Raw genomic sequence first — 15,760 nt, 5'->3', positions numbered from 1 at the left:
CTTTGCAGCACCTCTCAAGCTCCATCAGGTTGGATGGGAAGCGTCGGTGCACAGCCATTTTCAGATCTCTCCAGAGATGTTCAATCGGATTCAAGTCTGGGCTCTGGCTGGGCCACTCAAGGACATTCACAGAGTTGTCCTGAAGCCACTTCTTTGATATCTTGGCTGTGTGCTTAGGGTCGTTGTCCTGCTGAAAGATGAACCATCTCCCCAGTCTGAGGTCAAGAGCGCTCTGGAGCAGGTTTTCATCCAGGTTGTCTCTGTACAATGCTGCATTCATCTTTCCCTCTATCCTAACTAGTCTCCCAGTACCTGCCGCTGAAAAACATCCCCACAGCATGATGCTGCCACCACCATGCTTCACTGTAGGGATGGTATTGGCCTGCTGATCAGCGGTGCCTGGTTTCCTCAAAACATGACGCCTGGCATTCACGCCAAAGAGTTCAATCTTTGTCTCATCAGACCAGAGTATTTTATATCTCATGGTCTGAGAGTCCTTCAGGTGCAAACTCCAGGTGGGCTGCTATGTGCTTTTTACTAAGGAGTGGCTTCCGTCTGGCAACTCTACCATACAGGCCTGATTGGTGGATTGCTGCAGAGATGGTTGTCCTTCTGGAAGATTCTACTCTCTCCAAAGAGGAATGCTGTAGCTCTGACAGAGTGACAATCGGGTTCTTGGTCACCTCCCTGACTAGGGCCCTTTTTCCCTGATCGCTCAGTTTAGATGGCCGGCCAGCTCTAGGAAGAGTCCTGGTGGTTCCAAACTTCTTCCATTTACGGATGATGGAGGCCACTGTGCTCATTGGGACCTTCAAAGCAGTAGATATTTGTCTGTACCCTTCCCAAGATTTGTGCCTCGAGACAATCCTGTCTCGGAGGTCTAGAAACAATTCCTTTGACTTCACGCTAGCTTTGTGCTCAGACATGCACTGTCAAGGGTTGGACCTTATACAGGTGTGTGCCTTTCCAAATCATGTCCAATCAACTGAATTTACCACAGTTGGACTCCAATTAAGCTGTAGGAGCATCTCAAGGATCAGTGGAATTTTGAGCTTCATGGCAAATGCTGTGAATACTTATGTACATGTGATTTCTCAGTGTTTTTATTTTTAATAAATTTGCAAAAATCACATAGTCATTATGGGGTATTGGTGGTCATTCCGAGTTGATCGCTAGTTGCATTCGTTCGCTGTGCAGCCATGAGGCCAAAAATCGCCAGTTCTGCGCATGCGTATGCTGCGCAATGCGCACACGCGACGTACTATTACAACGAACGATGTCGTTTCACACAGGGTCTAGCGAAGCTTTTCAGTCGCACTAGTGACCGCAGAGTGATTGACATGAAGTGGGCGTTTCTGGGTGGCAACTGACCGTTTTCAGGGAGTGTTCGGAAAAACGCAGGCATGGCTGGGCGAACGCAGGGCGTGTTCGTGACGTCAAAACAGGAACTGAACAGTCTGAAGTGATTGCAAGCGCTGAGTAGGTTTTGAGCTACTCTGAAACTGCACAAAAAAAATTGTAGCCGCTCTGCGATCCTTTCGTTCGCACTTCTGCTAAGCTAAAATACACTCCCAGTGGGCGGCGGTATAGCGTTTGCACGGCTGCTAAAAACTGCTAGCGAGCGATCAACTCGGAATGACCACCATTGTGTGTAGAATTTGGGAATAAGGCTGTAACATAACAAAATGTGGAAAAAAAGTAAGCGCTGGGAATACTTTCCGGATGCACTGTATATATATATATATATATATATATATATATATATGGTTAGATCCAGACCTGGCACTCACAGAGGGACAGCCACCCCCATACAACAGTCACATCTATAGATAGATAGAAAAATAGATAGATAGATAGATAGATAGATAGATAGATAGATAGATAGATAGATAGATAGATAGATAGATAGATAGATAGATAGATATACCAGCGATAGCTGAGATTTGAAGAATCTAATGCTTGCCGGTTATTTAAAAAATCATAATATTTTATTACTACAAATAAAAATATATACACACAAAAAAGTCCAGAGTGCGCTCAATTTTTAATGCTGTTTAAGAGAGTCTCAATTCAGTTTCTTCATTCAGAAGTCTTTCCAAAAGTCCTTAGCTTTTTTGGGTTCTTCCCACTTGTAGCCTGAGAGTATACCCTCTCACCCAATAAAAATATCACCCACAAAAAGCTTTTTTCAGTAAAAATATTTTAATCAATTCCATTAAAAATAACAAGATTCTTCTAAGAGCATAGATGTGTCAACCAAGCTTTACCATACACACACTTCACACTGGTTGATGAACAAAAATATCACCCTCACCTTGCGGTGTGTGAGCTATAGGGTGAATTTACAGACAGGTTGGTGGTGAATGGAAAGGATAAACCCTACACGTATCGTCCAATTGGACATCTTCAGGGGTTGGTGAGATAAAAAAAATGGCAGGTTCTGTAAAACTTCAAAAGGATTCCACCAGATTGTAATTTATTATCTTTAACATAGGTGTGGTCAGTGATTGATACCTTGATTTTTCTTTAAAATTATTTATTAAAAACATTTTGCGTTCATCCCAAGAAGGACCAAAGTAGTGCCCGAACAATAAGACAAAGAAATTGATAGTATTTCGTTTTGAGGGCTAACTGTACACCTTGAACCCAATTATGGGGTTATAGATATCCTGAACCGTCAGGTCTCACAAATCATATAACACCTGGATAAAATGTGGCAATTGTGTTGATTCAGTAGACTAAAATCTGCACACACCAGAAAGTTATTGTATCAGCCTGACATGTGCGTTTGGCTTGCAGCCCAGGAGACATATAAAAATATATGAGCACAATAAAATATATTATTAAAATCCTTATTTGTCACAATGAATCAGCAGCTCTGTATAAAAGAAAGAATGTATAGAGCCCCTTATCATACTTCTCATACTCCTATATTTACTGAACTAGGACCTTCTCCACGGTAGGTCAATAGCGTTCAATTTAGAATTTTTGTTTAGCAGACAATATAGAAAGCCCCCAGATGTCTGTGAGCACTCAGTCCTCAATTAGGTTGTGCTCTAGGGGTTGTCCGTAGATAATAAGCCAACTTTAGAGTCAAATGGAGATATCTACGGTCCAAATTGTAGTCACAGATGGTATTCAGAAGTTCATAAGACAAATAGCCTCAGTGCATAATTTATGTAGCTCAACGCGTTTCCCTGGAGCTGCAGGTGAAGGCTTAGAGGGTCGTCTGTGCCCATCATTCTTGAGTCCTGTTGGAGAAAGAGCGCTATATCAATAAAATTATTATTATTATTATTATCATTCTGCTGGGCCAAAACAGATCTTGACTCAAACATTAATGGACCACTTAAAAATAGATGTTGTCTACTACAGTTTGATCACTAGATGGCAGCAGACACAACATTACACAACAAAACCTGTTAGATCAGTGTTCTGTAACACAATGGCCCTCATTCCGAGTTGTTCGCTCGCAAGCTGCTTTTAGCAGCTTTGCACACACTAGACCGCCGTCTACTGGGAGTGTATCTTAGCTTATCAAAATTGCGAACGAAAGATTAGCAAAATTGCGAATAGACACTACTTAGCAGTTTCTGAGTAGCTCCACACTTACTCGGCAACTGCGATCAGTTCAGTCAGTTTCGTTCCTGGTTTGACGTCACAAACACTCCCAGCGTTCGGCCAGACACTCCTCCGTTTCTCCAGCCACTCCCGCGTTTTTCCCAGAAACGGTAGCGTTTTTTCGCACACACCCATAAAACGGCCAGTTTCCGCCCAGAAACACCCACTTCCTGTCAATCACATTACGATCACCAGAACGAAGAAAAAAACTCGTAATGCCGTGAGTAAAATACCTAACTGCATAGCAAATTTACTTGGCGCAGTCGCACTGCGGACATTGCGCATGCGCATTAGCGACTAATCGCTCCGTTGCGAGAAAAATATAACGAATGAACAACTCAGAATGACCCCCAATGTGAGCTTCTGGTTTGTATAGCAAGTTCACAATGACAACGCTTTTCGCGGACACGACGTTAACGCAGCACGGCACACTTCTGTTACTCAATATATACCCTAATCCAAGGCAAGTGCAAGGTTTGCCCAGAAGACAAGTTGGCCGAAGTGGCTCATAACCACACTACTTAGCTGTTTTCTGCTGCCTTCCTACTCCAGCTATGGTTGCACCACAAGTACCACCATGCCCCTGAAGATAATGGCCGCTAGTGTATGCTGGGGCATGTAGTGTCACAATAGCCATAGTTCCAGAATAATGTGCACAAACCTGTACAACGAAACAAACACAGATTGTGAAATAAAGTTCCACTGAGTCAAAACAAAACGCCGAAACTCCTTACACACTTATTTCATATCACACAAAGTCTGTAATGTATTCTCTCCAACACGGGGTCATTGGAAATACTATTTTCTCTTTATAACCCAATTGGATAAGGAAAGAGACTGTGACAGAACAATAAATATATGTTATTATATAATGACATGCTGACCAAGAGTTTTAGGGGACCTTAAATTTCAAATAAAATGCATGTTTAATAATGTGACAGCCTGGCGGAATAGACCACTATAATGTATATACAGAGACTGACACTCTAGTGATATGGAGGAGGGGGGGGGAATGCATCAAACCATCTACAGAGTGCAAATGGTGCTTATAGCCAAAAAGCTTCTAGACATCACTTATCTAGTACATTCTATACAACGATAGCTAGTGGCGGATTGGTTGCGATAGTAAGCACCTCCTCTTTAGAAGTTAAGGCCAGTACTGACGGGGAGAGATGTGTACTGAGTGATCTTAACACATCTTAACACATCTCTCCCCCCGCTCAGCACAGCGCGATGTGTGCTGAGCGAGGTGGGGGGAGGAAAGGGGGGGGGGGGCGCTCATTTCACCCAGCAGGTGAAATGAGCGATGTGCTAGATTGAGCCTGCATGCAGGCCGATCTAGCAACGGCGATAGCGACATGGCTTTCACTGTGGGGGGTACACACGGAGAAATCTGTACTTAACTTCTAAGCAATCTGACTAGAATTTAAGCACTGATCTCTCCGTGTGTACCCCCCTTTATTTTTGAAGCATCTCCCACCTAGTTATAATATAAATAACTCTCTGGGCGATTCAATTGTTATTTGGTGCCGGCCACTAGAGGGAGCCCTCCGGCAGCAATACAGTTGTGGACGCGAATGCAGACGACATTGACATTTATGCTCACAGCCTCCCAGGGTGGCCACAGGAAATGTGCAAAAAGTCTCCCATAAACCAGAAGTAATAAATAGGCGCCCGATCAGAGTAACAATTGAATTGCTCCAATGGGCCCATAAAAAACAATTGAATGCATTTTGTAGAGTGGACGTTTTACCTTTGTCACGTCGTTATTCTCTGTAGTTGATGTTAGATTATACAACGTGACGTTATTCAAACTGAATTAGGATGCATTCATTCTTCCCCTCTGAGAGGCGGTATTCATTCTTCCCCTCTGAGAGGCGGCATTCATTCTTCCCCTCTGAGAGGCGGCATTCATTCTTCCCCTCTGAGAGGGGGTATTCATTCGTCCCCTCTGAGATGCGGCATTCATTCTTCCCCTCTGAGAGGCGGCATTCATTCTTCCCCTCTGAGAGGTGGCATTCATTCTTCCCCTCTGAGAGGCGGCATTCATTCTTCCCCTCCAAGAGGCGGCATTCATTCTTCCCCTCCGAGAGGCAGCACTCATTCTTCCCCTCCGAGAGGCGGCATTCATTTTTCCCCTCCGAGAGGCGGCACTCATTCTTCCCCTACGAGAGGCGGCATTCATTCTTCCTCTCTGAGAGGCAGCATTCATTCTTCCCCTCTGAGAGGCGGCATTCATTCGTCCTCTCTGAGAGGCAGCATTCATTCGTCCCCTCTGAGAGGCAGCATTCATTCGTCCCCTCTGAGAGGCGGCACTCATTCTTCCCCTCTGGGAGGCGGCATTCATTCTTCTCCTCTGAGAGGCGGCATTCATTCTGAGAGGCAGCATTCATTCTTCCCCTCTGAGAGGCGGCATTCATTCTTCCCCTCTGAGAGGCGGCATTCATTCTTCCCCTCTGAGAGGCGGCATTCATTCTTCCCCTCTGAGAGGCAGCATTCATTCTTCCCCTCTGAGAGGCAGCATTCATTCTTCCCCTCTGAGAGGCCGCATTCATTCTTCCCCTCTGAGAGGTGGCATTCATTCTTCCCCTCTGAGAGGCGGCATTCATTCTTCCCCTCTGAGAGGCGGCATTCATTCTTCCCCTCTGAGAGGCGGCACTCATTCGTCCCCTCTTAGAGGCAGCATTCATTCTTCCCCTCTGAGAGGCAGCATTCATTCTTCCCCTCTGAGAGGCGGCATTCATTCGTCCCCTCTGAGAGGCGGCATTCATTCTTCCCCTCTGAGAGGCGGCATTCATTCTTCCCCTCTGAGAGGCGGCATTCATTCTTCCCCTCTGAGAAGGAGTATTCATTCGTCCCCTCTGAGAGGCGGCATTCATTCTTCCCCTCTGAGAGGCGGCATTCATTCGTCCCCTCTGAGAGGCGGCATTCATTCGTCCCCACTGAGAGGCGGCATTCATTCGTCCCCTCTGAGAGGCGGCATTCATTCTTCCCCTCTGAGAGGCGGCATTCATTCTTCCCCTCTGAGAGGCGGCATTCATTCTTCCCCTCTGAGAGGCGGCATTCATTCGTCCCCTCCGAGAGGCGGCATTCATTCTTCCCCTCCGAGAGGCGGCATTCATTCGTCCCCTCTGAGAGACGGCATTCATTCTTCCCCTCTGAGAGGCGGCATTCATTCGTCCCCTCTGTGAGGCGGCATTCATTCGTCCCCTCTGAGAGGCGGCATTCATTCTTCCCCTCTGAGAGGCGGCATTCATTCTTCCCCTCCGAGAGGCGGCATTCATTCTTCCCCTCCGAGAGGCAGCATTCATTCTTCCCCTCTGAGAGGCGGCATTCATTCTTCCCCTCTGAGAGGCAGCATTCATTCTTCCCCTCTGAGAGGCGGCATTCATTCGTCCCCTCCGAGAGGCGGCATTCATTCGTCCCCTCTGAGAGGCGGCATTCATTCTTCCTCTCTGTGAAGGGGTATTCATTCTTCCCCTCTGAGAAGGGGTATTCATTCGTCCCCTCTGAGAGGCGGCATTCATTCTTCCCCTCTGAGAGGCGGCATTCATTCTTCCCCCTCTGAGAGGCGGCATTCATTCTTCCCCTCTGAGAGGCGGCACTCATTCTTCCCCTCCGAGAGGCGGCATTCATTCTTCCTCTCTGAGAGGCGGCATTCATTCTTCCCCTCTGAGAGGCGGCATTCATTCTTCCCCTCTGAGAGGCGGCATTCATTCTTCCCCTCTGAGAGGCGGCATTCATTCTTCCCCTCTGAGAGGCGGCACTCATTCTTCCCCTCTGGGAGGCGGCATTCATTCTTCTCCTCTGAGAGGCGGCATTCATTCTGAGAGGCGGCATTCATTCTTCCCCTCTGAGAGGCGGCATTCATTCGTCCCCTCTGAGAGGCGGCATTTATTTGTGCATTAAGCTAGATGTCTAAATTGCAATACTCAGATCATGCTAAGATTATTCCTGTTACTTCAGTCCCTTTAATGCAGTATGAATGTTTTCCACCAGGTGGCGCTCATTTCCTTTATTACATTACACTACTATCTTATACGCTGTATGTCCAGTTAGCTATACCACAGAGGTCTGCGTAATTTTATTGTCACATGATTAGGGATTACATTGTCCACCATATGACTAAAGAATGCCATGCAGACACATGGTTTGTGACAACACAAATATTGGGGTACTCAATCACCCCCAGTGCTGGCATACATGTATATCCCTGTATCTGTGGATGTTCATTCACACTATCTGCTGTATTCCTGATCAGTGTCTTACAGATATGAAGGACTCACAGATAGAATAATGAAAATTAATACAGCATTTAATAGCAAATATCAGAAATAAATTGTATATATTTTCCTTCACCACAATCCAGAGATGGCGTTATTGATCATGGATAGTGGCAGTACTTGTACCACCGCCATCCTTGATAATTAGGTAATAGCTTTCTCATGAGGTATAGAATTGCTCTTGCACTTTAGTATCCACCAGTGCCAAAAAAATAGGATTTTAATTACCTACCGGTAAATCCTTTTCTCGTAGTCCGTAGAGGATACTGGGGTCCATTTTAGTACCATGGGGTAAAGACTGTTCCGCAGGAGCCCTCGGCACTCTAAGACTTTTCAACAGTGTGAACTGGCTCCTCCCTCTATGCCCCGCCTCCAGACCTCAGTATAGGAACTGTGCCCGAGGAGACGGAGAACTTTGAGAGAAGAATTTACATTAAACTAGTGGCGAGATTCACACCAGCTCACACCATACAAAACATGTCGCCTAACATGGCTTTCAACATCATCATTGCCAACGTGCATACATAACGCAACAGCTGTGAACATCTTAACACATGAGAACCTGTGTAAAAGACAAAACGTAATTCTGCAGGAAAAATGAGCACTGGGCGGGCGCCCAGCATCCTCTATGGACTACAAGAAAAGGATTTACCGGTAGGTAATTAAAATCCTATTTACTCTTACGTCCTAGAGGATGCTGGGGTCCATTTTAGAACCATGGGGATGTAACAAAGCTCCCAGTACGGGCGGGAAAGTGCTAATGTTCCTGCAGAACTGACTGACCAAACTGAAGGTCGTCAGCAGCCATGGTGTCAAACCTGTAAAACTTAGCAAACGTGTTTGCCCCCGACCAAGTAGCTGCAAATTTGCAACGCCGAGACACCCCGGGCAGCCGCCCGGGAAGAAGCCACTTCCCTTGTAGAGTGGCCCTTTACCGGTCTCGGTAACGGCAATCCTACTGTGGAATTAGTATGCTGAATGGTACCTCTGATCCAGCGCACAATAGTCTTGTTAGAAGCAGGACCCCCAATCTTGTTGGGGTCATAGAGGACAAACAATGATTCTGTTTTCCATATCCGAGCCGTTCTTGCAACATAAGTCCTCAACACTCTGACGACATCCAAGGACTTTGAAACGGCTGAGGTGTCAGAAGCCACTGGCACCACCACAGGTTGGTTGATATGGAAATAAGACACAACCTTTGGAAGAAAATGCTGACGCATCCGCAGTTCAGCTCTATCTTCATGAAAAATCAAATATGGACTCTTGTGTGACAGAGACCCTAATTCAGACACTCGTCTGCCTGAGGCCAAGGCCAACAGCATGACCACTTTCCAAGTGAGAAACTTCAACTCTACCTCTTGTAGAGGTTCAAACCAGTCCGATTTAAGGAACTGCAACACCACATTAAGATCCCATGGCGCCGCAGGAGGCACAAAGGGAGGTTGGATGCGCAGAACCCCCTTCACGAACGTCTGGACCTCAGGAAGGGAAGCCAACTGTTTCTGAAAGAAAATGGACAAGGCCAAAATTTGGTCCTTGATAGACTCTAATCTCAAGCCAGCATCCACACCCACCTGTAGAAATAGGAGAAGACGTCCTAATTTAAACTCCACCGCAGGAGACTTCTTGGATTCACACCAAGATACATATTTTCTCCAAATACGATGGTAATGTTTGGACGTTACTCCTTTCCTGGCCAGAATAAGTTTGGGAATGACTTAATTGGGAATACCCTTATGGGCTAGGATCTGGCGCTCAAAAGCCATGCCATCATATGTAGCCGCTGTAAGTCTTGATAAACTAACGGCCCCTGCTGAAGCAGGTCCTCGCGAAGAGGAAGAGGCTGAGGATCTTCCAGTAATAACTCCTGAAGATCTGGATACCAAGCCCTCATTGGCCAGTCTGGAGCAATGAGAATTGCTCGAACCCTTGTTCTTCTGATGATCTTGAGAACTTTTGGTATTAGTGGAAGTGGAGGGAACAGATACACCGACTGAAACACCCACTGGGTCACCAGTGCATCTACTGCTATTGCTTGTGGGTCTCTCAACCTGGAACAATATTTCTGAAGCTTCTTGTTGAGACATGATGCCATCATATCTACTTGAGGAACGCCCCAACGATCTGCTACCTCTGCAAAGACTTCTGGGTGGAGACCCCATTCTCCTGGATGGAGATCGTGTCTGCTGAGGAAGTCTTCTTCCCAGCTGTTCACTCCCGGAATGAAAATTACCGACAGAGCTTTTGCATGTCTTTCTGCCCAGAGGAGTATCTTTACCACCTCTGTCATTGCCGCTCTGCTTTTTGTTCCACCCTGGCGGTTTATGTAACCTACTGCCGTTACTTTGTCTGACTGGATCTGTATGGGACGACCTTGAAGAAGGTGTGCCGCTTGATGAAGGCTGTTGTACACAGCTCTCAATTCCAGAATGTTTATGTGAAGGAGTACTTCTTGACTTGACCATCTTCCTTGGAAGCTTTCCCCTTGCATGACTGCTCCGCAACCTCGGAGGCTTGTATCTGTGGTCACCAGGATCCAAGTCTGAATCCCGAACCTGCGTCCCTCCAGGAGGTGAGAACTTTGAAGCCACAACAGTGAAATTCTGGCTTTTGTTGGCAGGATTATCCTCCAGTGCATGTGTAGGTGCGATCCTGACCACTTGTCCAGTAGGTCCCATTGGAACACCCTGGCGTGGAATCGGACAAATTGTAGAGCCTCGTAGGCCGCTACCATCTTTCCCAACAGGCGGATGCACTGATGAATCGATACGCATGCTGGTTTCAAAACTTGTTTGACCATCCTCTGGATCTCCAGAGCCTTTTCCACCGGTAGGAATACTTTTTGTGCTTCCGTGTCCAATATCATTCACAGAAATGATAATCTCATTGTGGGTTCCAATTGTGATTTTGGAAGGTTTATGATCCAACCGTGCTGTTGAAGCACCGTCAGGGAAAGTGCAATGTTCTGCACTAGTTTCTCCTTGGATCTCGCTTTTATGAGGAGATCATCCAAGTATGGGATGACATTGACTCCTTTCTTGCGAAGAAGAACCATCATCTCCGCCATCACCTTGGTGAATATTCTCAGAGCCGTGGAGAGCCCAAAAGGCAATGTTTGGAACTGGTAGTGGCAGTCCTGCACCGCAAACCTCAGGTATGCCTGATGCGGCAGGTAGATGGGAACATGTAAATAAGCATCTTTGATGTCCATCGATACCAGAAATTCCTTTTCCTCCAAGCTGGAGATCACCGCTCTCAGGGATTCCATCTTGAATTTGAACCTTTTCAAATAAAGGTTCAGAGTCTTTAGGTTTAAAATCGGTCTGACCGAGCCATCCGGTTTCGGGACTACAAGCTGGCTTGAATAAAACCCTTTTTCCTGTTGTGACACAGGAACTAAGGAAATTACGTTGTCTAGACATAATTTCTGTATTGCGTTCAGCACTATTGCTCTGTCCTGAACAGAAGCTGGTAAGGCTGATCTGAAAAATCGGCATGGGGGAAGGTCCTGAAATTCCAATTTGTACCCTTGGGATACTACTGTATCTGCAATACCCAAGGATCCAGATCTGAGCGAACCCAGACCTGGCTGAAAGACAGTAGACGTGCCCCCACCCGATCGTACTCCCGCAGGGGAGCCCCAGCGTCATGCTGAGGTTTTAGCAGAAGTAGCTGTTGACTTCTGCTCCTGCGAGCCTGATGGTGTTGTAGATTTTTTTTACCTCTTCCTTGCCCTCTTCCTGCGAAGAAGGGGGTACCCTTTGCCTTTTTGGACTTGTTGGGCCGAAAAGGATTGCATCGTATGAGAATGAAATCCTTTCCTAGGTGGAGCAGCCGCGGAAGGCAGAAATGCTGATTTGCATGATGTAGTTGTTGAAATCATGGCATCGAGTTTGTCTCCAAAGAGGGCTTCTCCATTGTAAGGAAGCACCTCAATATTCTTTTTTAATTCCACATCAGCATTCCATTGGCGGATCCACAGCGCCCTGCGGGCTGAAATCGCCATAGCGGAGGATCTTGAACTCAGCAACCCAATATCCTTCATAGCTTCAACTAAGTAACCAGCAGTATCTTTGATATGGCAGAGAGTTAGGACTATTTCATCCCTGTCAACTGTGTCTATGTTAACAAGCAAGTTGTCAGACCATTTTTCCACAGCGTTACCCACCTACGCACAAGCAATGGTGGGCCTGAGCACCGTTCCATTAGCCATATATATGGATTTTAGGGTTGTTTCTAATTTACGGTCAGCTGGATCTTTTAAAGAGGCTGAACCAGGGGCAGGCAAAACTATTTTCTTAGACAGCCGAGAAACTGAGGTGTCTATCATTGGGTGTGTCTCCCATTTGTGCCTGTCTTCCTTAGGGAAAGGGTATGCTACACGTATCCTTCTGGGAAGGGTAAATTTCTTCTCAGGGTTAGCCCAGGATTCTTCAAAGAACGCATTCAAAACCTTGGAAGGAGGAAAAGTCACAATCTGCTTTTTATTTAATTTAAAATAATCCTTTTCCTCTGGGACCAGTGTTGTTTCAGGAAACTCCAACACTTCCTTTATAGCAACTTTCATACATTGTTTGCTTTTGCCTAATTTGGGGCCTACCCCTCTCAAATCCCCAGTGTCGACGTCAGAGACGGAATCTGTGTCTGTGTCCCCTTGCATTATCTGGGCCAGAGACCTTTTCTGGGAACTGGATGGGACCCGAGTGGATGATATGGAGGGGTCAGTAAACAGTGCATCCTCCACAGACTGCCTCCAATATTTAGTCTGTTGTTCAGACTCAGAGAATTTATTTGCAAGCATTCTTTTGCAACATTCTCACCCACTCCGGCTCCTTCTGAGAGGAAAGGGCCACCATATTACCCTCTTGTGCATCTAAAATGGGTTCTTCCTGGGAAGAACCCTCCCCGATGTCTGACATGTTACACACTTGTACACACACACACACACACACACACACACACACACACACACACCCACACACACACACACCCCTATCACACAGGGGGGCTATTGGGGACAGACCCACACTAAGGTCTGCCAGAGAGACACTGAGGGATTCGCCAGTCCACACACTGCGTCTTATTGTGAATTGTGGAAATATTACCCTCTTACAGCGCATATACCAATAATAGGCCCACAGACCTAATTATAATGATCACTCTCTGCCCCTTCTATAACACCCTGTACTTGTATCAGCGTTGTCATGAGGAGAAACAGCGTTCAGGAGCTTCACACTGGCATTTCTGCAGGAGAAAATGGCGCCCAGTGAGTATTTAGTTTTAAAACATGCCCTCAGAGCGTGCCCCCCCCCCCCCCTCCGCGCTCTGCACTCTTGTGCTGAGAGACATGGCGCGCAGCGTCCCACCGCTGCGCGTGTACCTGTATGCCGCCAACGATGACCGGAGGATCCCCTCTCTGCAGGACTCCGGTAATATACTCACCAGCCTTCTAACATCTGGCTCTGTTAGGGGGTGGCGGCAGTGCTGTGGGAGTAAATGCTGGCCAGGCTTGGGCTGTGTTCAGTATCCTTCAGGAGCTAATGGTGTCCTGTCAGCGGAAGTAGAACCATTAACTAATTGAGAAGTTGGTTCCTACTTCCCCCCCTAAGTCCCACGAAGCAGGGAAGCTGTTGCCAGCAGCTTCCCTGTAAAATAAAAAACCTAAGAAAGTCTTTTTCCAGCAAAGCTCTGTAGAGCTCCACTAGTGTGCATCCAGTCTCCTGGGCACATTTTCTAAACTGAGGTCTGGAGGAGGGGCATAGAGGGAGGAGCCAGTTCACACTGTTGAAAAGTCTTAAAGTGCCGAAGGCTCCTGTGGAACCATCTATACCCCATGGTACTAAAATGGACCCCAGCATCCTCTAGGACGTAAGAGAAATGAGTGTGGCCACATGCCACACGGGGGCGTGGCCAATGAAAATGGGGGCATGATACACATATGAGGAGAAGGATACACATATGCCTCCAGTAGTGCAGTGCCAGATACACATATGCCCCTACAGTGCCAGATACACATATGCCCCCACAGTGCCAGATATGCCCCACAGTGCCAGATACACATATGCTCCAACAGTGCCAAATACACATATGCCCCCACAGTGCCAGATATGCCCCCACAGTTCCAGATACACATATGCCCCCACAGTGCCAGATACACATATGCCTCCACAGTGCCAGATACACATATGCCCCCACAGTGCCAGATACACATATGCCTCCACAGTGCCAGATACATATATGCCCCCACAGTGCCAGATACACATATGCCCCCACAGTGCCAGATACATATATGCCCCCACAGTGCCAGATACACATATGCCCCCACAGTGCCAGATACACATATGCCCCCAGTGGCAGATACACATATGCCCCACAGTGCCAGATACACATTTGCCCCCACAGTGCCAGATATGCCCCCACAGTGACAGATACACATATGCCCCCACAGTGCCAGATACACATATGCCCCCAGTGCCGGATATACATTTGCCCCACTGCGCCAGATACACATATGCCCCCACAGCGCCAGATACACATATGCCCCCACAGCGCCAGATACAAATATGCCCCTCAGTGCTCAGTCCGCTCTCCGGCAGTGGCAGCGTGCATCTCCAATCAGGCGCTGGTTCGTGAGCCAATCAAAGCTGGTGGTCCGGCAGCCAGTCAGGAGCCACAGCTGCCAGTCCATGAGCTCTGATTGGCTAATCAACCGGCGCCTAATTAAAGATACACGCCGCTGCCCCCGGAGACCGGACTGAGCACTGAGGGGCAGGAGAGGCAAGCGCTGCGCTCTCCTCCCCTTACACACAGTACCGCCATACTTGCTGCGCTGGTATCCACCCACCGCAACCCACATATAGAGAGAGAGAGAAAGTAGAGAGAGAGAGAGAGAGGGATGTAAGAGATATATATGAGATAGATCTATATGAGATAGGTGGGAAATACAGTAGATAGATACTGTAGATAGATATAAGATATAGATAGATAGATAGATAGATAGATAGATAGATAGATAGATAGATAATAAGGGTAAGAAATTTATAATAGATAAATAGATAATAGGGGCAAGAGATTGATACTAGATGGATAGAAAGATGCTGGGCGCCCACTGAGATTTTGATACCAACGAGCGCCCGGCTCCTTCCCCACAGTGGCAACCGGAGGCAGGAGCTCACTCCTGAACTCCGGCTTCCAGCTCTCGCAGTGTGCACTACGAGAAAGAAGTCATGACGTCCCTCCCATAGTTCCAAGGAGCAGGCAGCCAGACAGATGGCAGCAGTCGGACACAGGAGCTGGGCTTAAGGTAAGTATTGTGGAGGGGGGGGGGGGGGTTGTGTGTGTAAGGGGCACCACTACAGGGTGTATTACTTTTGGGGTATTACCACTGGGGGCACTACTACAGAGGGCATTACCACTGGAGGCACTACTACAGGGGACATTACCACTGGAGGCAATGCCACAGGGGGCACTACTACAGGAGGCATTACTACTGTAGGACCTACTAATGGGGGCTTTGCATAGGGAGCACTGCATAAGGGTCATCACTCGTGGGGCCATAAGGGGCACTACTACTGGGGGCACTGTATAAGGGGCACTGCCACTGTGGGCACTGCATAAGGGGCACTACTACTGTGGGCACTACCACTGTGGGCACTGCATAAGGGACACTACCACTGTGGGCACTGCATAAGGGGCACTACCACTGTGGGCACTGTATAAGTGGCACTACCACTGTGGGCACTGCATAAGGGGCACTACCACCAGGGGCAAATGCAGGATTTACTGAGGGGGGTTTCCGTATAAATATATACTGTGTGTAAATATACAGTATATACACAGTGCAAAAGTGCGGC

General features: G+C 47.3%; 1 long non-coding RNA gene across 1 annotated transcript in view; it reads right to left on the bottom strand.

Moving 5' to 3' along the window:
• Positions 1-2,519: 2,519 nt before the first annotated feature.
• The window catches only part of LOC134969803 (uncharacterized), a 55,220-nt gene continuing 41,979 nt past the window's right edge, over positions 2,520-15,760 (bottom strand). Inside the window, exon 5 of the long non-coding RNA XR_010189522.1 lies at positions 2,520-3,251. This is a non-coding gene — a long non-coding RNA (uncharacterized LOC134969803). The remainder of the gene's footprint in view (positions 3,252-15,760) is intronic.

Source organism: Pseudophryne corroboree, chromosome 11, assembly GCF_028390025.1.
Source record: "Pseudophryne corroboree isolate aPseCor3 chromosome 11, aPseCor3.hap2, whole genome shotgun sequence".
NCBI classification, from domain to species: domain Eukaryota; kingdom Metazoa; phylum Chordata; class Amphibia; order Anura; family Myobatrachidae; genus Pseudophryne; species Pseudophryne corroboree.
The sequence above is the reverse complement of the archived record's forward strand: the minus strand, read 5'-3'. Positions and strand labels throughout refer to the sequence as shown.